This window comes from Diuraphis noxia, unplaced genomic scaffold, assembly GCF_037042655.1.
Source record: "Diuraphis noxia isolate RWA-SAM2 unplaced genomic scaffold, SU_Dnox_SAM2 contig0004, whole genome shotgun sequence".
NCBI lineage: Eukaryota > Metazoa > Arthropoda > Insecta > Hemiptera > Aphididae > Diuraphis > Diuraphis noxia.
This window is the reverse complement of record NW_028301714.1, coordinates 64055292-64079623: the sequence shown is the minus strand read 5'-3', so window position 1 is coordinate 64079623 and position 24332 is coordinate 64055292. Positions and strand designations below refer to the sequence as shown.

The 24332-nt window shown below is 27.6% G+C and overlaps 1 protein-coding gene across 3 annotated transcripts in view; it reads left to right on the top strand.

The window, feature by feature from the left end:
• The window catches only part of LOC107163023 (uncharacterized), a 319729-nt gene that overhangs the window by 215231 nt on the left and 80166 nt on the right, over positions 1–24332 (top strand). For 2 of the 3 annotated variants that reach the window (XM_089225837.1, XM_089225838.1), the window contains exon 4: positions 10104–10173. The exons of the other annotated variant lie outside the window; for it this stretch is intronic. The gene's annotated coding sequence lies outside the window, so the exon portion shown is untranslated. The remainder of the gene's footprint in view (positions 1–10103; positions 10174–24332) is intronic. 3 annotated transcript variants of the gene reach the window in all.

Below are 24332 nucleotides of genomic sequence, written 5' to 3'. Positions count from 1 at the left end.
ATCCATTAACAATTTTTGTTTTACTGATACGTTTTTCTGCGAAAAAGAATTATGGCACATAATATTTATTTTTGGTTAAAGAGTTATATTAAAAGATTTTTAATTAAACTTTACTAAAGTTATGAATTGTATTTTTATAAAAATGGCTGTACAAACACAAATTGAGTTGTGGTTAGAAACTAAAATCTACTGAATCCTGAAAATACTTTAACTAATCAGTAAATTATATTATATTATATAATATAATTATATAATAATACCCCGAGGAATTAGAAACGTACTTCCGGAGAGTTTCGTGGTGAAAAAGTATATGTTTCACAATAATATGAAACAAAAACTTTTAAAATTTCCATGTACAAGTTATTTTATTTAAGACAAAAAAATTAAATATTTTTTTGGCGTATATATTCCGAATTTCTAAAGTAAACTATTATTTTTAAACATGCCAAATAATTTTAATACATTTACCATACTAAAACTTTTAAATCCAAAGTTTTTCATCCAACGAATTCTACCTTAATATTGTTTTCTAAGACAAGATTTAAGGATATTTTTAGTTTTACGGTACACTAAATATAATATGTATTTAAAAAAGAGATACATCTGCTTTTTTGAAAACTAAACAATTGACTAAAACTTTTTTAAAAAAATAGAATAAAATAGATGACATTCTATATTATTACGGTGATTATTTTAAAGGTAATCACAATATTTCTTAAAAAGTTTTAATATTTTTAAAATATGTTTTGTTTTACATAATTTTAAGTTATTAATACGAAATACTCATGGACATAGTTAAGTATATTTTTTCCTATATTTTAGTTCTGTTATTTTTTTTTTTTATTGTGAATATAATATTTTTCTGAGAATTTCAATATATTATAAAACTTTAATTTGACATAACTTTAAATATGTAGCTCATATTTAATTAACGACTTGTTCATAACTCGATTTTATATAGGTATATAGTTATCAGAAAAATTTATAATTTAGTTAAAAATATTATCACGTTATTCTCAAGAATTTTGCGATAAGTAATTCATCCAAATTTTGTGTAAAAAGTATTTGCAAAAAGTAAATATTTTTCGGTAATAAATTTTGAAGGGTTTTAAAATAACTGCCCTGTATATTCAAAAAACTAAATAATAATTATTTGAAAATATTCAGATTGATTGGGCTTTTGAAACGAAAAATAAAGATATAAATATATTATTATTCGAGTACGCGATGTTTACCTATAAATTTAGTTTAGTCTAGTTTTTTTTAACCTACGTACACGCATTTCTATCATATTGTAGGTTAGATTGCAATTATTTATAGTCCTGTATATATCGTACACAACAATCTAAATACGCATGTATTCAACTGCAACTACAGTTGTACGACATCAAAGGCAAAAATCGGTCAGTCAGCCCAGAAGTTTACCGTTTCTATCCACTTTACAGCAAAAATGAGCCTGATGTATGTAATATACTAGTATCTCATCGGTACTATAATAATTGAATGGCACGGAGAGTAAAATTATGGGTCATACCTACGTAGTCAAGTGTCCGGTGGCTGAGGAATCCGTTGTTTTGGGATAATATGATATGTGGGAAAACGGCAGGTGTGTAACTCAATGCGAATGATGGTTTGGTACACAAAGGAACATGAGATGTTGAAGTAAATCTATCTTTGCATGGATCTCTTGCCGAGTAGGTATATCTTGTTCGTTTCATTCCTTTGTGTGTTGAGTTTGATCTGTGTGTAAAAACAATGATTTCATTTTTGTTGTTATTTGAGTGGCATACCTACCTATTATATGTTATATTATTTCAACGATTATTGCTAATCGGTTGGTTGTTACTATTGTCTATTACATATTTGATTTGTTTTTATATCTTGTATAATATATTATAATCATAAATGGTTGATATAGTTTTTATTTTATTTTTTTTTATTAGCTATTAGTATAAAACTACATTTACAATCTAGTTGATATAGTTAGTCGGTAGGTGTTTAAGAAACTCTATTTATTTTTTTTCTAAATCTTATTATTCAAAATAGTTATAATTAACTACAATAATGCATAGTCGGTATACATAGCTGTTATAAAAAATAAAAATAAAAACAGTGGGTATCACCTTTCTGCTGTACAATAGTTGACATTGCAATGAATGTGTTACCTATATTTTAATTAATGATAGATAATTTCATACGAAAAAAAAATTCTAAGCAGGAACGCTGTGTCATTCAAGCATGCTTGTATAAATAATCAAATTTAATAGCTAAAAAAAAAAAATAATTGAAAATATCTCATAGCTATAAATAACATAAACCTAACTTAACTGAAGTTTTTTTTTTGATAAAGGTATCAAAACTTGTTGCTAATTTTCTATTAAAATTATAAATCTTAACTATGAAAAGAAGAATTATTGAGATTTCTAACCGAAAAATGTACGAAACTTGAGAGTTTTATCGTGGCTATACATAGCTCACACAAAGTCAAAATTAGTTATTTTCAAAAACAACCTGTAATTTTCTGTTCAATCTAACCTAACCTAACCTGACGACTGACATTGAATAAATGATATTTATTCACAGAAACAATAACAGTGAAAATTATGATAAGCAAAAAAAAATACCAGTTAAATTTAGATTTAGAACATGACCACCCGCGAACAATAGTGGCCATATATTAAGTCATATCATTTGTAGGCCACGTGGCTAGCCGGTGACCCAAGACATTTCTTATCTTTATATTATTATACAAGGTTTACTGATTAAAACTCTATAAATTTTATCAAAATAGGGCAATTAGTGCTATTTTTATAAACGTTAACATTTACGACAAATTATGTAAAAATATTATGGACCACCAAGCACTAAAATGACTTGGATTGCCCGCGGCCATGTGGCATCCAACGTGTTAAAAAGTAACAACGGAATTTACTTTTTTATTAGAAAAGATGCTGATGTCGAGAATCGTAGCATATTTAATATCTTAAATATTGACAGACAGAAAAAACGTATTCTCTACGCTTAGGATCTAAAATGTATTTAAAATTTAAACTGTTTATTGCTATCTAATGACTATATACTGTATAATGATTCCGTATCGACTAATTTTAATAATATTATCATTTATTTATATTTCAGAAAGTAAACTTGAGTTTTCTTAAGTTTCATTGAAATCTTACCCAAGGTATTATAATTAAAAAATAATAATAAGAGTTAGTTATTTTAATTCAATTAGTTAATAAAGGAAAAAGAAAATTAATACTAAAAAAATGTTGGTAAGTGGGTATCGCTCTACTGTACATGAGGGGGCGGGGTGGACCTCTGACTAGAGTAGATTAAATTTGAATGCATTGATAGGTATCATTGTATACGAAAAAATATTCTGAACGAAGGCGGTTTATCTGTCTAGGATATAATATTATAGATTATTAAAAATTTGCAAGGCTTAGATTTAAAAAGAAAAATTTTTATGAATTTCTATCTTAAAATAATTTGCGAATTTTCGTGATTTTTACGTATGTTGTCAAAATTAAAATTTGAATACTTGTAAAAAAAATTGTGACTATGCATTTATTTTATTTTTCAACTGCTATTGTAAAAATATGTTAGGAACCTTGTATTAAATTTTCAAATTTCAGATTTAAAAAGAAAAACTTTTATGAATTTCTATCTAAGATAATTTGAAAAATTCCGTAATTTTTACGTATGTTATCAAAACTCAAACTTTGAATGCTTGTAAAAATAATTGTGTCTATGTATTTTTAATATTTTTCAATTGCTATTGTTACAATGTGTTAGGAGCCTTGTATTAAATTTTCTAGCTTTTCTACCCAACAAATAAATTTTTATCGATATTTATAGAAAAAAAAAAACGTTGAAAAATTAAAATGTCAGTAAACAGCTCAAAACAAATTTAAATATTTTGAAAATTGTATCAAATATATAAAATGTCTATATAAACATTCAGGGAAAATTTCAAGTATCTGCGGTCATTTGTTTTAGAGTTACACCAAAATAAAAACATCGCTAAATGTGAAATCCGGTGAAAATCCAATGTTGTAAAAATTTAAATTTCAAAGGCTCATAAAAATTTAACTTGAATTTCCAGTGGACTTATTTTTTTTTTTGATAAAGATTGACAAACTTGTAAGGAATCTTGTATTCAATTTTCAAAATCTTAGAATTAAAAAGAAAATTTTTTATGAATTTCTAAATTAAAATAATTTGTGAATTTTTATGATTTTACGTATTTTGACAAAATTCAAACTTTAAATGCTTATAAAAAAAATCAGGACTATGAATTTGTTTTATTTTTCAATTGCTATTGTAACAGTATGTTAAAAGCCTAGTATTAAATTTTGATGCTTTTCTGCCAAACAAATACATTTTTATCGATATTAATGTAAAAAAACTAATAATGATCGAAAATTGCAAATACCTATGAATAGTTCAACTTAAGTTGAACATTTTTGAAAATTGAATGGTGGATAAAATATACTTATATAAACATTCAGTGAAAATGTCATGTATCTATGATCATTTGTTTTAAAGTTGCATCAAAAACCAAAATCGATTTTGTCGAAAACTGATTGTGCGTACAATTTTCCATTTTTCCGTTAATTTTTAGTTTATTTATCCCGATTATTTAGAAAAATATTAAACATTTTTTACTTTTGACCCCCCAAAGTACAAACCAGATACACTTTCTGATTGACCGAAGTACTGAAGTCGAAAATCGAAGCACTTTTACTGCCCCAAAACGTGGTGACAGACACAAAAAAAAAAAAAAACACATCAATGTAAAATCAATACATTCATCGCTCCGCTCAGAATCTAAAAATGACTGAACAATTTAACCAGTAATATGTACATTTTCATTTTATTTTTCTTATTTTCTGCTCTTACCATACAAGATAAATCATCAACAAATAATATTAAACATAATATTTATGAATATAATTATATTGATGTATTGATAATCGACAAAAATCTATATCACTCAACTCGTTCTCGCGCAAGACAGGCAGACTATATAGAGGAGTTTAAACAGTGTAAAAAACCCATTTATTAATGACAAAATAAATTATATATTATGTATTGCATACATTTGTTGTAATGGATATAAAAATGCATAGCTCAAACTTACACGCGGTATAACTTAAAAAACAACCATGATAACATCATTATTTGAACATAAACTATTTTTTTTTAACAAAAATACTTGTAATGTCTGACTGTCATAAATGAAAACTGTATCCATTAAAATATAAATGAAAAAAATATGTAAATTATTAAATTCGGCGTCAAAATGATCAAAGTGATATTATGTACCATCATCAATTTAATTACTATATTTCCATATTACATATTATATAGCATTCCCTGACATTGAATCAATATGAAGTCATATTGGAGTTCATAAATTGTAGAGTTTCACTCATGTAGTTAGTTTTCATAGTATATACCTTATTGGGTAAATAAAATAATTCACACATTTTGGATATTTTATGTACATTTGTATTTACACTGTGAACCATTACCCCTTCTATATACCGAATGTTGTTGTTATAATATGTACCCACGTTTCCCAAAACTTTTCACGCTTACATAGTGGCGTATTATTTACGGAGACAGATGACGTAGATAGATCTGCCACCGTTTCCCTTTTTGTTTCAAACATCCCAGCTTCTAGGTTCACGTCTAAAAATGTAGATGCCACGCCGTATTGGCTTTCAATAAAAATTAAACAGTTTCGTAATATTTTGATAATATCTGCGCACCCTCGACAAATGTGGTACAAATATGGTTTTATTTTTTACCTACCCGTTTGAAAACTGGGAAAAAAATGTATAAATTACTGTCTTATCTTTATACTTACGTAAATGCATATAATTATGAAAACAATTTTTCATCGTTTTAATCTGAAGGGATAATAAACAGTGAAAATTGTTCATGAAACCTTCAGGTTATAAACATTATTTACCGGAAGAAATATTGAAATGGTTAAAAAAAATTAACTCATTATGATTGCGTAACATATATTTTATAAGTGCCTATGAATATAATCGTACAAGCCATATAGCATCATATAAATTATAGTTATTTTTTGTTAACTTTATATTTAAAAAGCAGGTAAGTCGTGGATGTCGCTCTGGTAGGTTAGGTTAGGTTATTGTAATGAATGTAATTAAATTTGAATCCAATGATATTATATCATTGTATACGAAAAACGATTATGAGCGGAGATATAGATGAGTTTATCTGTTTAGGATATATTATAAATTATTAAAAATTTTAAAATCTTAGATTTAAAAAGAAAAACTTTTATGAATTTCTATCTAAGATAATTTGAACATTGTCGTAATTTTTACGTATATTTAATCAAAATTTGAACTTTAAATGCTTATAAAAAAAATTGTGCTTATGTATTTTTAATATTTTTCAACTACGATTGTAACAATGAGCTAGGGACCTTGTATTAAATTTTCAAGCTTGGAATTATCTACCCTCCAAATATATTTTTATCGATATTAATTTTTTTTAAGCTAATAATGATCGAAAATTGCATATACCTATAAATAGTTGAAATTAAGTCGAAATTTGTTGAAAATTGCAGGGTGGTTAGAATATACTTATATAAAGATGCGATGAAAATTGAATGTATCTATGATCATTTGTTTTAAAGTTGCATCAAAAACCAAAATCGATTTTGTCGAAAACTGATCGTGCGTACAATTTTTCATTTTTCCGTTAATTTTTAGTTTGTTTATTCCGATTATTTAGAAAAATATTGAGAATATTTTACTTTTGATCCCCCAAAGTACCAACTATATTCACTTTCTGATCGAACGAGGTACTGAAGTCGAAAATCGAAGCACTTTTACTGTCCCAAAACATGATGACAGACACAAAAAAAAACACACACACACATCATAGTAAAATCAATACATTCCTCGCTCCGCTCAGAATCTAAAACTGTAACATCAATAAAAATTAATTAATTCAAACAGTAGTGATAATAAACTCTGACGTATTATTTAAAATATGTTGTATCTCAGAGTATATTTTTTTTCATATAGTAAACAAAATGCGTTTATTTATTTTTCCAATTCATTGCAAACAGCTATTGATTGACATATTATATTGATTTAATCTTTATTCATAATGTATTTTTTCGATGAAAATTATAATTTTTAGAAATTAGTGTAAACGCTATAAAGGTATCATATGGTTCTAATGAATTTGTTTTGGATTCCCATAAATTGGTTTGCCTTTATATGATTTCGATTAAATATCATTACTATTTTTGTAAAAAAATTAACTTTCAACTGCAAAAGGCGTTTTCGATTTAAAAGCGCGTTCGACACAGAGCACATATAGGTAAGTATAATATATAAAACTAAGGTATAAAACTGGCAGTTTACAATGGGTTAAATTGTAGTTAGCAGGTGGTTTAAGTGAATGTTGGCAGTGCTCCTTGTGCTATAAAGTAATTTTTATATATATATAGAGATTTTGTGTGTGTGTATAAAAAATAAAATTACAGACTCTTGAAGTAAATGAGCGAGAAAATTGTACAAGCGAACCCTCGAAATGCGTTTAGGCACCAAAGCCATTTGTATATAAACAAAATAAAAACTACGATGTGTATATTACATGCTGAACTTACGGACAAAATATGACGTATCTTTTTCTCGGCAATACATTTGTCATTTGTGGGGAGATTACGCACTCGAACGTATACGTTTTCTCATATAGCTAGTACCAGCTACAAACTCTATAGCTTTTATAATTGGCAGTCGACTGCTGCAAATGTCGTGGCAATTAATTTGGGCATTCAAACGTAGTTAGAAAGACTAATACAGATATTAAAGATTTTTTTATTTAACAAATAGAAATCTCTCGTGATCCTCAACAACTGTATAAACGCACTGCTGTTTGATCTAAAATACGGAGTCCTTGTTGTATGTAATGACAGAAACCCGAGAGCGAATATATATTGTTATGTTTGTAGGCAAAGGATTTGAGTGTGTGTCGATTCAAGCGACTAACCCACCTATCGATCTATGGTCAGTTTCACGTGACATGTTGTGTTTTTGTTATACGTGTAAATCTTTGAGTCGATATTTCCCGAGTGTTATAATTAATAGATACGCTCAAATCATTTCTTTTAACTATTACAGAATATATCTCTGTAGTTTGGAATGTGACAATAATCAATAATGAAAAAATACAAGCAAACATTTTGTTTCAACAAAACCACAATCGGGTTTGGATGATCTGAGCTCAGCTATCTGAAGCGTACCTCCAGGAAAGTAATGATTTAACAATTAAATTTTGCATAATATTATAATATACGTAAGTAAAAAAACCTCAACACGATTTGTTTCGCGTCACTATATAGTAAGAGTAACTCAGTTTTTATACACAAAATAGTTCAAATGACTTTTGATGGCAATAATCAGAGATAGAAAGTTTTAGGAGTTGTTTCTCATTCTATTCTTATATTCTATCTTACCTGTAAATGTTATAACGCATAAAGTTAACGAGGCTATCAACCAAATGCATATGTGTATATATTAATATACTTTTTGTTTTCATTTAAAAAAATAAATCTTTAAGCTCCACCCAGATTATCAGTACATAATTTATTCACCGTAAAATTTTTCTCGGGTGTTTTCATTCCCTTGAATAGGGTAAATAGTCATGAACAATTGTTCGTGGTTTTGGAAATAATATATCGAGGTTACAGCACTTACAGTATAGATACACATATAGCACATAATATACTATAATGTATAGCATTATACATATGTATATACCACGAAGTGGTAAATACTTACGGAGTGATATAGGTAGGTACATAGGTGTATATCTACCTACACAGATATTATTATATCCTTCAAATAAATATGCATATTCGGTATAATAATATGGTAATTGATTTTATTTCTATTTTTTCACAAACTTCATCCGTTTTCCATACACACATCCACTCGAACGTATTAAAAACCACTCAAAATCCGAACGTTTGTACCTATAGTATTGTGGCATAAATAAATAGCACCTACTCAACTGAAACAATACACATATTACAGTAATTAATCGTCCTAAAAATTATCGAAAAATATATTTAAATGATCAAATGTTTCAATATTTATAAGGTGTGAAATGTGTAATAATATTGAAAATGTTCTTTTACTAATGTGTACATTTTACGTTGAAAATATATCTCAATTACTTGTAATTGATTAGTCAACAATTAGTTATACTGTTAATAAAACGGCCTGTTAATTTTGGATGTTCATACAAATTGTAACTTCCATTACCCACAGTCTTATTCGAAATGCAATAAAATATTTAACGTGACTCATGAATGTGATGAAGCAATTGTATCCTCATCATTTAAGACTGTCTAGCATGTAAGATATCGATTCAATTCGCTTTTCTCACACTGTGATATTTCTCAATCTAATGAGTTACTTAAAAATTCAGCATTCCATAGGTACTAAATTAACTGCTATTATTCAATTCCTTCCGTCATTTCGTTTAATCTTTTAACTTTGTAATTTAAGCACTGAGTAGGTACCAGACAATGTTTTCAACGATTCCATTGTTTTTTCATAAATTAATTGTTTTCGTTTGATACCTCAAGCAACTTTGAAATATAGTTTACGTTAATCAAATACTATGAAATCATTTAATTATGACTAATGAGACTGTATGAAATAACAAAGAAAAAAAAATATTCAAAACCATTTTACAATGTATGTAATAATAATATTGTTGACACAATTACTCAACCATGATAGTAGGTACCAGAAGGTATTACGATATAAACGTGCATAACTCTATCAAATACATTTAATATATTTTTGGTACGTTAATGTACGCAAAAATGCATTATTAAATTGCATTGGTTATTTATCTAGTACATAATAATAATATTAAACTATAATATTATTTTGTTCAAATACCTACGTAGCTATTCTCTTATAATAATAACATTATAGTTCCTATGAAAATTTGTATATTACTATCAATATATGGCCCATTGTAATAGTATTTTAGTATTTATATGAATTAATTTTATATTTTCACAGCTATGCGATGACTGAATTGACTGAATGAATTTAACACAAAATTAGATCAATCATCGGTTAATAATATCTGGTAAGTAATTTAAAATTAACTAATATTAATTGAAAATGTATCAACCAGTAACTAAAATACATAATTCGTAAAACTTTTAATTATATGGCTTAAAAATATAATAAATAAATTACATTTGAGTTTTTAACTAATAACTAACTAAGTTTTTTAAATTTTAATAATTAAATAATATTCTTATAAACAATATATAGTAATGAGATTAATATTAATTTAGTATGGCATTCTATTCTTTCAAAATTATATTTTTTGTAGTTAAAAGATAAAGTTGTAGATGAGCTGGTAAAGCTCTATATAATAATATATTACATAAGTTATTTAAAAAACAATAATAAACTTTTTTATTTTTAGAGAGAAGTTAAAAGCTATATTCACACACGATTTTTATAGTAATACTTATTATTATATCAATTAATAATTCGACATATGAATAATTTTATGAAGAATGTATCGGTAATACGCCGTATTAACAATGAATTTAAAAAATTGATTTTATTAATTTGTATCTAAAAAAAACTTAACTTGATTATCAATCGATATACCCTATAATATTATGATCCAAAAATAAGACGATACAGTTAGAATACCGTGATTTAAATTACCTACGTAATAAATACAATTACAATTTTGCGAACGTAGGAATATAAATACTTATAACTCAATAGAATGTCATTCAACATTGATACACAAACAAAATAAGTCTTTTTTACATTAATTATATATTATTTTTTTTAAATATATGATTCAATTATTTTAGGAACCAAAATTAGTATAATTAGTTCTACGTGACTCGTCTTGGACGTGTAAAATTAGTATTTACATAATAATAAAATATAAAAGTTAATATGAGCTATAGTATTACATAGAACATAAATTCTGTGCATTAATGTGTTTGGATTTAAAACTATAACTGTCGAAACGAATTGTTTTAATACTAAATAATTTTTTTTTTTATCATATATTATTATATACACAATCTGTAAATATTATTTTACAATAAGGTATGTGATGGAGGTGACATGGCTTGAGTTTCAAGAGATAAGAAGCTGCCCATCGGAGGCACTTAAGGTTAGGATTTTAGGCTATGATTTTAATGTGCTAGCAAGAGAGGGTATACAATATTAGGGGGGTAGAAGCATATACAATTTTAGATGAGCAGCTCACGACACCAGGTACGTTTAAGACGCCTTCTGGGGTCACCAGGAATAGCGTTGGTAGATAGCTTGAAAATCAGATAATTACGACGGCTGTGGAACTTGGAGTGTGTGCGTTTGTTGAAAGTTTTTGTGAAGTTTCGGACTGCTGGAATGGCTAGATATTTATGTAGAGTGTCGTTAGATACATAGGTCATAGAACGTAGAAGGGGGCTTTGGTTATTTGGCGGAGACATTTTGATTGGAAGACTTGGATTTTGTTTAAGTTGGACTTTTTGGCTGCACCCCAGAGTTGGATACCGTATGACCAGATCGGTTTGAGTAGGAGTTTGTATAATAGTAGCTTGTTTTTTACTAAATAAATTAAAAAACAAAAAAGTAGAATATAATTATTAATTATATTATAGGTTAACTTTATTGAATATAAAACATAAAATATTCAATAATCAAATAATTATTCGAATAATAAAAATAAATTTAATACTGATAAATAGCAACTTTCTTTTTATGAAATATAGAGTTGGAAAATAATACGTTAGACATTTATCATGTTGATTTAGTTTTTAGTCTTTGGTGAAAAATATTCTCTTTAAAAACATTATCGTTGTTATGGTATCAATTTTTTGTATTTTTTTTTTATCAAAAAAATATTTAAATCACTAATTTATAAATTATAAAATATACAACACTTTCACGTATGAAATACTGTTCTTAAGTTTCATTTATTTTTTTTTTTCATTTTGACGGTGAAGTATTGCAAAAAATATTCATTTTATGCATGACCTCACTTGTGGTGAGATTTAAACTTTTCACATTATACAAAAACTGGTATGCATATTTATTATTTTCTTATGCACATTCATTGGTGCATACGTTACAAGGTAGATGGTATGTATAAGTTACAAAAATAAGATAAAATAGCTTTTTCATTTTGAAAGTTTAGTAGTATAGTGTTCAAAAGTATTTAACTAATATAAATGCATTAATGTCTTGTGATAAAATATTATTCACATTGTTATATTCTTTAAAAAAAAACCTTTTGACAAATTAATCCTTTAATAATTTTTGAATTATAACACTCTATGAAATGGAATATCATAGAAAATTAATTTCAATAAAGTATGAGTTATGATTTTTGAAATAATAATATTAATAAAATTCTTAATAATTACTACAAAACCAGGTGAACTGTTGTATAGTAGGTTTCGTATTTATATCATGTTAATATCCAGTATTTGCGTCCTACTCAAATTATATATTATGGAATGGATGATATGCTGAATTTAAAATCAACTATAAGTCTGTTTATTCGATACATAGATTATTATATTATATGCTTATACACTATCAGCTATTTGATTTTCTGATGATAATACAGTAGATTTTCGGACCAAAAACATGGCATATATAATTTAATAATAATATTATATGTTGGCCAGTGTCTGGCTTTGATCAAAAATATGTGTGCTAGCAACGGCCGATGCCATTAGGTCTCAGGTGGATTCTAAATGACAAATCACAAACACGTATTCAAAATCAACCACTAACCCTGTAATAGCTGATAACCATAGTAACCAGGCTCAAGTTTAATAATAACTAAATAAATAAATAATAATAATATATCAATAAATAACGTTGTTAATTGCTTATTAATTTATGTAAAAAAGTACCCTACAACGATATGAATAGATAATGGATTCGTGGTACAGATAGTTTAAAAAAAACTAGCACAATTTATTTTAGAAGTTGCATTGTCTATAGAAAATAGAAATAATAAGATACGTAATTTCGAAAATTACAAGTCCGCATATTATTAAAATTATTTTAAATAACAAAATAACCAAAACCGTTGAAAGAAACATTGAAGGCACAAGGAACAAGAAAAGGCATTGTAAAATGTTAATAACCTAAAACCAATTGTAGAAAACTTATAAAAATATATTATAAGATAATAACTATATTTATACATAAACATCATATTTCTATATTATTTATATTACCTGTTGCTAGAACGTTCTTTTATTATTTATTCATAAAAACACACATTTTCAATACAGCAAAAAAATTAATGATATTTAATAAAATTCAAATTCGAAATGTTTAGCTACTTAAACGAGAACTTAAGTTGGTGATAACATTATACATTATCATCTCTATTACTATTAATATTATTATTATCATTATAAGCATACTATAGTTTGTTAGAAGATCTTTAATAATATAACAATTTATATATGATAATAATAAATTGTGGTACCACTGATACATCATTATATATTTTAATGGCCTCCTTGTGAAAACCATCATTATATAGTCCACAAGTATTAAGTATAATAAAATGTAAATAAGCTAAAAAGTACGCAGACATACCAAAGATGTTGACTAAATTTTGTACTTTTTTTTAGTTCGGTGGTGTATTAGAAAGATAAATCATTACGTTTCAAAGACAATTATAAACGTAATTGCGTTAGGATAACACTACTTTCTTCACCAAATATTTGAATTTATTATGATCATTAAATTTAGAAATCTACATTATATTCTCATGCCAAGAGCATGTATCATCTAAAAATTCAATTGCAAAAATTAACGATTGCAAAACGATGGTATTTGGCCTAAATAAAACGAAAGATATGTACAAGTACCTTTCCACCTATATACGAGTACTATATGTAATATCGATTTGTGATATTATATGTTCAATCTTCAAATCGCATAAAAAAAGTTAGTGTATCATGTCTCAAACGAAGCAATGTACGATAATACTGCGACAGTTTAAAATGGATGTTTTTCTCTAATCCAATTGATCTTTGTTCGGATTCCTTAACGCCTTAACGGCATGAGTGAAGGATGGTAACGTGAACGACTGATTGAGGTAGGTAGTAATTTTGTTTTCAGTTTGGAATAATATATATATATAAGGCCTAATCCAAAACCAAATCTCAGTGGTGATATAGATTCGGCTGACCATATCCCACTGACAGTTTTTTGGAATGAAAAAAAACCCTACCAGTTATCACTCATGACGCGCAAATCTTCACTGGTGACGAAAACTAAAAGAGTAATCGAGCAGCATTATTTGTCCATGTCAGTGCTGGAATCTCCAAAGACAAGTGCAAAAGCTTTTGTTTAAAGTCATGGTGCAATATTTAATGGCTATTTAAAGAGTGGGGAGTGTCGCGGTAATCTTGACCAACAGAATACTACTGGTGCCACCACTGCCACGATTACCTTTATACTATACCACTACGACTACCACTACTACCACTACTACCACGACTATCATTGCCACCAATACTACTACCACTACCACTACTACTTCCACTATACAACTACTACTACTACTATTACCATGCATCACCACCCGGGAGCTTAAAATCCCACCTCCTCGGTGAGTGAAATATGGGCTAAGCGATGTGAGCTGCAGGATTAACGGAGCGTAATTAATTGTGTTTGGAATTTACATCACCCTAAGTCGCTGTCATTTACAATCCGGTGTATCTTTTTCCTTTTTTTTTACCATTCTTATAATATGCTCATCCCACCGCTATATTCCAGGTCCAGGTCAAACTGAATTCGTTTAACGCTAATACTTCACGAGTTCTTGTAGTCGGATAATAATGAATATCATCAAGGTGCGAGTAAGTAACGAGCACACATAACAATTAATGTCGACAACCCTTGGTAGGTATATTATATCGCACGGTTAAATGGCGAACAGGTGGCGGTGGATAATTTATACGACTAATCATTCTTTGTTATAAAAATAAGATCTGCAACTTCAACACGTAATTTTTTAACATATTTTTACTGTCAAATACGTTAAAAATCACTCAGTGACTAATAAATCTTTAGTTTTGAATTTTCAAAACGAGTATCATAATATATTTGCATATATAATACAATGTCTGCATAGCTATTAGTGAATACAAAACAAAAAGCGACATTAAAAATTACTGGCACCATAATTTATATACATCTATTTGAATAATGACTCATCCTAAGTATGCACTTTTGAAGAACAGTCTTAACGATCCCATCGCTATTGACTCAAAACTGCCGAGTACCTATAATTTAGAGACCGTGCACACGAGATTATTTTTACTCTGACTAAGCTTTGATGCGTGTCTTTAGTAAACTCAATACCTAATTATTTCACACGGAGCTACAGCTTGTTGAAAATGTATAAAAATACAACAGCGCATAGCTTTTAATCATCTTGTCTAAAATAGTGTCTATATATGCGTAGTATCTAATACAATAACCGATATAAAAATATAACTGCAAAATCGCAAAAATAAAAATATACTACAAATCACAGAATAGCGAATGTTCAAAATGGCGATAAATCGTGTAAATTTAAAACTACTGTTATGTAAAATTATTATCATCTGTTTATACTGCTTACTTTAAAATCAAATATTATTTTACATTTTTGTAGTGCCCAGATGGGCCAGTCAAGCATTCGAGAAAATCTCAAATGGCCACTAAAATTTTGGAATAGTATGATAAATTGTCCGCAATACCAACGTAACGGTTTTAATGAAGGTTGTATAATAGTATACAGTCAACAAACGTGATAAGGTCATTATTATTTATTAATATTAAAATTCGTTCAATATGGGTTATATAGCCAATACGAGCCGATTGAAAAATATTCCTCGAAGGGTCGAGACTGCTCAATCCGGCCCTTGAAGTATCCGATGACAGTCAAACAAAGTTATTAAAACCCAAAGAGTGAATTATATATATATATAATAATAATAAATGTATTTCATTATGTTTATTGTAATTCACTTTATTATACTATAAGCTTACGAATTAAATTAAACAAACATATTTCTATATGGATAAAATGTATTATTTATAGTTAAACTTTTACGAAAATTACGTACAACCAATTATTCCTGCAGCAGGGCCATTCTACTGATATAGATATTCGATCCTGTTAATATTATATTATAGAAATCATTTTATGTTTCATTACAATGACAAATTAGGTAATTTGAACATAACACTAAATCGACTGTTGCAAAAAAAAAAAAAAATCTATAACCGATTTACAATAATAATTTATTCTGGAGTTACATTGCTGCAATAATTGTATAATTTAATATATAGATAAGCATATTAATTGTCAGTTGTTGTAACTGCCATGAAAATTAAACAACGTTCAATATTTCATAATAATAGATTATTTGGGTTTTTGTATGATAAAATTGAATCGTTGTAGTTGTGATATGAATATTTTCAGGGAACAGACTTTAAGTTAAAACTTTGTTGTAAGTACATCACCTGGCCTATACCTCGAACATTTTTTTCGCGCTATAGAAAAATGATTGCGTATTAGGATTCAGTCAAGCCGTTGCCTTAATGTTTATCGCAGTTCGTTTTATTTTTATCTCATCCCGTCGGATTTAGTTTATGTCCTTGTTTTCGGTTTTTTTTTTTTTAATAAGTTAGATAGATGTCAGAACCAGCATTCTAAGTAGTAATGTTCATGTAAACATCGTTTTTTGTACATAACTTCTAGATAATTCTGTAACATATACTTATGAAATATTATGATAAATTATTATTCTATTGGTATAAGTTACAAATAGGTAGATACTTAAAATATCATAAAAATTTATATTTATATTATATTTCTATTGACTTATATACTTTTATTTTTTATTTTTCCAACAAAGTTATCGGACTTGGTTTAGCTTGGTTATCCGAAAGACAGTGCATCTGTATCGTTAAAATACTAAATTGATATTGAATTCAAACATTGTCAGCACGAGTACGGCAGCGTAAGTATTACTATTGTATTCCAATCCCTACCTATTAACCTTTTCACGCACTTAACATTACTCATTAGGACATAACATCCGGTTGCTATACTCTCATATTATAATATGGGTATGAATACATTATAATATGACGTTATTGATATTGAATGGTAGCAAATAAACAGGGCTTTCTGCATACGTAGTTATCAAAGTCACTCGCTGCCATGCCATGTAATCATTCCCTGATGCAGTAGTATGTCGCATCTATATTATTATTTTTATTTCAGTATTATAACTATTATTGACGTAACCGTTAAGTAATATTATATATCTATTTTAAGTTTCTAAATACTAAATCTAACCAGAATTTCAATTTCGACAGATTTGTGATTAAATATTATTTTAGACGTAATAATATTTAAATTTTTAAATAAAATAAAATACCATACGCGCGCAGCGTAATTCAAAAACGAAAAACGTATCTATGTGTTTTAATGCAGTGCGGAGTAATATTCTAATTTAACCGAGTATTTATATCAATTATATACAATGCACAATTATTATTATTATTATTACTACCTTCTAACGAATAAAAAAATGTACAGATGTTTTATTAATACCTGTAATGACAATGAGTTTTGTAACTGTCGTAATATTGTAATATAATTATTGAAAAACAATTACTGTAAAAAAAAATTAAATTATTGTTCCCTTGATATTAACAATAACCTCTATAATATTTATCATGAGGGCGAACCAAAAGTAATAATATTATATTAAAACTTATATATCTAAATTTGTGGTGATATCCAGTTCCACAAAACTTTTCTATGAAGACCAAATCACCTAGAACTAGAAGACAAATATTCGCATGTTCAGACAAGAATTTTTCTTCGGTCCCACGTCTAACCGAAAAGTAATGAGTTTGTGCAGAAGTTCTCGTATTTAATATAAGTTTTTGACTATCGGACTAGGATCGTCCGGAAATATAGGTATGCAAAATCGATTTTATTTTCATAGGGCATGAAAACTTTTTACATCTCTTCGTATGGTAAATTATCCAACGAACATCTGTGTGACCATAAAACCCTTTTGTTCGACAATGGATTTGCTCCAAGTTTCGCTTGACTTCTATCAGATATGAAATAGCCCTTTAAACAACTAGACTAATAAATATTATGTTAAATTATTCTCATCACATATTTCAGTTAAACGTAAGAATGTACAATGAGAAAAATAAGTATTTCTCTTATTGAATATTGACAATTCACAATCTTTATCAGTACCTATATTACGTAGGTATTTAAGTAGACGTTGAAATGAAAGTTTATTGGCTTTATACTATAATATATTATATTATTTTCTTCTCCTCTTGCTTGACTTGTAAGTTATACGATATAAGTAATACATTTAGAGATGTATAATATTATTAAGTGATGATTTCAATTGAATTTCAAATACGTAAACTACGTTAAGTCTAGAGTATCTGAAAGTTATACCATTTACTTGAATATTATTATTTTTTTGCTATAAAATGTGAGCCTTAATTGTATTGATTATTGACCGTAGTAGAAATATTTCCTACATAATTATTTTCAATTCTTTTTATTTTAAAATTGGAGTAACTAAAAGTAAGTAACGATCAAAAATTAAAAATTAATAAAAATGTACTTTTTTGCTTTAGTCGCGAATAAATTATTTTGAATAATTGGTGTCCTTAATACATTTTAGTAAGTTATAGAAGTTTAGAGGTTCATTGTCTTGGCATCCAAAAAGATGTAAATCGATATTTTATTAATAATTTCTATTACCTATCTACTTAATCTTGAAGACATTAATTTTATTTTATACCTCAATATGATTAAGTATTACAGAATTATATGATTTACAAGAACGAAGTGTAAAATGTAGACATATAGAATTCTATAATAATTTTATAAATTTAAAACGTATCAGTTTCTGGGGTGCAAATTACTTGAGCCTATACATCAAGTTTAACAAATGCGTAGTTTCCAGACAAGACCTTGGTAATGATGGTAATCAATGCTTCAGTGCGTGTAACAGAAATAACCCCGACCGATTACTAGAGTTTGGTACTGACTAAGTATTCACAAATTAATGCAATTACACAAATTACCTAGTCCCTTTAATCTGCTCGTCAATGTCCAAAATACATCAATAACGCACGCAAAATTAACTATCCTATTGATGAACGGTCATTATGACAGTAGAATACTATAACGTTTAATAACTTAACGACCATATATAAATTTTATGAAATTTAGTAATTTCCTGCTTAGCATTTAGGTATATAATAAAATAATTATAATTACTTGAAAGCTTAAGCTACCGAAAACTGAAATGAGACAACTACCTATATGATACAATATAATATGTATTATATTTTATACTCGTTAATTACATTATATGATTTATTATAGTAGGTATAGGTAATATTAATAATAATTTATAATTCATAAAATAAATTAATATCTGTTCGTTATCTATTGACCCAAAACTACTGGACCGTTTTCAATAAAAACTGTTTATATATATATATATATATATATATATATAACCTATATTATACTATATTTATTGAAACTCAAGAAGGATTTTTAATTTGTAGCATCATGTATTAAATTAAATTAAAATCCTTTTTGCCTGCTCCGTACTACCTACTAATAAAATCTTATCTAAACGAACTTTTGTCACAAAAATCAACGGCGCCTTATCCAATTCTCAAATAGCAACTGCTGGTGTTCCCTAAGGCAGTGACTTAGCTCCCTTCCTATTCAATGTCTTTACCAGCAACCTACCTCTAAACAAAACACTACTTGGTATGTTCGCGGATGACACCGCTATTCTTGCCACTAACAAAGATCCCGTCCAAGCTGCCTAAAAAATCCCAAACCACCTTACTGTGCTATACACCTGGTTTCACGACTGGAAAATCCAAGTTAAACCGTCAAAATCCTCTCAAATTACCTTCACATTTCGTTCCTTAGAATTTCCCGCAACCTTTATTGGCAAAGCTCAAATTCCATCTTCCACGCAAACTAATTATTTAGATTTAATTCTTAACAAACGCCTTACATGGGTTCCCCGCTTAAAAAACAAGCGTAAAGCTCTCAATTCAAGACTCCACCTTCTTAGAACCTTACTCTGCTCAAAAGCTCTCATTAGAAACCAAAAGAACAATATATATGGCTCTTTTAAGACCCATGTGGTACTATGGCATACAACTTTGGGGATCAGCCAAACTCTCAAATACTAGAACAAATTCAGGCATTTCAGTCTGTTTGTCTACGTCTAATATCAGGTGCCCCTTGGTATATTACCAATGAATCACTTCATAAAGACATCTGCATTCCAACCTTAAACAGCCTTGCCAAAATCACCTACAAAAAAACACATAAAACATTCAGTACTCATTCTAATCCTATAATCATCCAACTTTCATCCAATCAAATTCCAGGTAATCCACCCAGGTGTCTGAAAAAGAACTGGTTTAGGGATCTACTCTCTCCTGAATTTACTTTCCACGGGGTCCCGCCACTGGGCGACTTCCCCCTCCTGTCAATCAATCATTGTCACATTTACTTATTGTTATAACTTGTTAATACAGATTGTAAATATTATGTTTTGTTAAAAAAAAAAGCTTCATGTATAACCTATAAAGGTCGCCGTAGAGTGACTCATGCATTGATATAGTTTTGGCTCAAAAATATCGATTTTTCTATGTATATTATAAGATTGCAATTGTTATAGATAGCAAAATAGTTATTAAATGATTGAATATAATTTACAATATATACCAACCAATTGTATTATTTTTTGTTAATTAGACTGATAATGCTGTTCCATGTGAATATTTAAAATTGATTAACATCTATTATATAATATTAGACGCAAAATGTGTGATTGAGATTTATATAGGTGTACTAGAAATATAACATGGTCGATTTTTGTAAAAAAAATATAATTGAAAATATTTCAACTAAAGTAAAACGGAAACAATAGATAAATAATAGATAGATGTATAGATATTTATAAATATTTATTGACTAATGTAGATATCATATGTAGGGTTAAATTTAATTGACACACATGTAAATTCACAGATTTTTACCAATAACTAATGAATTTTGCATGCATTATATAATTTTTGGGATCCCAGACTAGTATTAGAATTTAATCCACTGATAACAGCTATTAAAACCATAGCCACATGTTCGTTTATTTCTACTTGCAATAATTGGTTCACTTAAAAAAAAATTTAAATATTAATTCCTATCTTCCACGCTATATGTTAGATTAGACTCACGAAAATCAAAAATTTTGTCTAAGTATTAAAATGTTCTCCATTAGTTACACATTGTAATATTGTTATTATAATATTAGGTAATTTAAATATGATACGTATACATTTTATAAATTAATCTTAAAATTAAATAAAAATTAAATCATAAATTATAATATTCAACTTGAATTTATTCAAAATGTTTAATCCAAAACACTATAAATCCCAAGTGATATGTTTTTTAAATATTTAGTATTTTTGAAAATAACAATTGAGCCCTATTCTAAATCATACAGTTCCGTTAAAAATAAATTATATTAATCTCTATATTAAATTACATTTAATGACAATAATTGTATAGTAACTATTTACAAAATTGAAAATATTCAGCATATAGGTATTCAAAATTGAAAAATTAAAAAATGAACTGATAACTAGAATATAACTTTTAGTAAAATTATATAAATTTCCAGTTTTTTCATAGTAGGTGAAGACTAACCATCGTATACATTTTATTCCTTCTATTTGATATAATTTTCAACCCCACAGTCCCATATCAGTTGCATCATTTCACGTTGTATTAAAGACGGACCCAACATTTTGACCAGCACTTTTATACAAATAATAAATTACATTATCTGTCCCGTGGTTTTTGATGTTAAATATATTATTATAAGTAATTTCCCTTGCTCCCACCGTACTCGTTTCATCAATTTGTTAGAGTGATGCGACGGGATAACACATGATAACGTGTTGTTGCTTGTCAAATTCGTTTCGATCGTAAAACAAAAAAAATATTCAGAATAAAGTTTTAAATTAAGGATAAAGAAATATTGAAGTATACGAAACATATTTTCATTTATATGGGAGTGAAATGCAGGCCAATCTCAAACATAGAAAAAATTGGCTCAGTAATCCTTTAAGACGTAAATGGGGAAATATTCTCCCCATCTCCCTAAATACCATAAAAATAAGCCTCTGCTCCACATATGTGGTATTTCATAAACTGTTTTTGGATATAATTAATTTTAAACGGGAAAAAAAATATGGTGTAATATTATATCAGAATTATCCGGTCGTTGCGTCTGAAATGGCCGAGGAGAAACGATGAAAAACCTACTCATCCTTTTAGCAATGACGATGGAGATCCAATGAGTTTTCGTCACGTCCGCGAAAATATTACGGCTATAAAAATAAACTATTATTACTGTTACTGCCGTAGCAACGTATACTGGACCTGAGATTTTTACGACCGAAAAATGGATGCTCCTTTACTAGATCTGACTGAACTTAATAAGTTTCTTATTGTAAATAAAAAAAAAACTTTTCACCTTCGTATTGGGTCCAAAAATTTCACCTCGTAAACCAACTAAATATTTATAGATATTTGTGATGGTCAATTGGAACTTAAATTAAATTAAAATTTTATTTCGTTTCGAAAGCGTAGGTACGCGATAAATGCATCACAGTGACATAATAACAATATTATTTTATTACGAGTTGGTATAAAATTAAATAATTAATGTAATTTTAAAAAAAATGTATAATACATTTATATTTATAATATATATATATATATATTTGTTTATTATTTGATGATAAATCAACTGAAAAAATATAAAGGAATTTATTTTGTCTGAAATGCTATAATAACAGCGAATTTAACAGGTCGTATAATATATTCTTTATTTAGATTTATGTAAGTATTTTAATTTTAATAACACCTTTGCGATACATTCACAAATTCAAGTCAGTGTTGTAAAGTGTTGTGAATATTTTATAGCTTATTAATATAAAAACTGATTTTCACATTTTTAGTTTATTGTACACATTTAATAATAATTAGTTGATATTTTGACATTCTTCTTTAAATACATTAGTCGATATATTAAAATATCACAGTGATCAAAATTATTTTGATTGTAAATTCAATATGTCTTTTATACAATATTATAGCTGTATAGGTATAAACAAAATTATTATAGTTACATATTTTGTTTTCGAATTTGCCATACAAATGGGTTTTAAATTACAAACAATTGAAACGATTCCAACTGAAATTTTTAGCATTTTTCTACTTTCGTATAGAATGATTACGAAAACGCCATGATCGCTATTGTGCGTTTGACGTTTATATCTTTTCATCTTTGCTGCCTAACCGTTATTCTGTTGGCAATGTTTCAGTAAAAACATATTTTCTAAGCACGATCGTTTTTTTTATATACACTATCGATAATAAATTATAGACTAAAATTGCCAGCAAAATGACCTCTGTATAAACTTTATCATATTATTTAATATATCACACAATTTAATATACAACATTTTTTAGTTGTACCTAGTCCACAAAATTAAACCATAGGACGTATATTTATCATGCGTCATTCCGTAAAAGTAGTAAATTATTAAAATGATAAACACGTACTGCAGTTAGGTATACTATATACTTTTATTTATTTATTTACAATGTACACAAAGCCAATAGCATACAGTTTTTCATGTTATATGTTTGGAACAAGATACCTATTAATAGTAACCTCGATAAAGCTTTAATACATTTTTCATTCATTCCCTTCCCCGCGTCCGATCACATATCTATCACTGACAATTACTAGTTCAATTTTGAGTATGTTCATAACATTTGCATCCTTTCATAAAATATAAGAAGACTCAAATAACATTAAATCTGGCATCAAATCTCGCTATAGTACCTACCATATCGTCTCAAAGTTTTAAGACTAACCTCCAACTATATACATCTACGACTCTAGGAGAACAATTTTTGGACTCCTACACTGTCTTATTATAAGCCCTGATCTTACTAAAAAAAATAATCTCAAATACACAAAAATTTCAGAGACACACAATACTACGTGCGTTCAATATTCAAATTATTCACAACATATCAACTGATATCAGTCTACAGAAAAT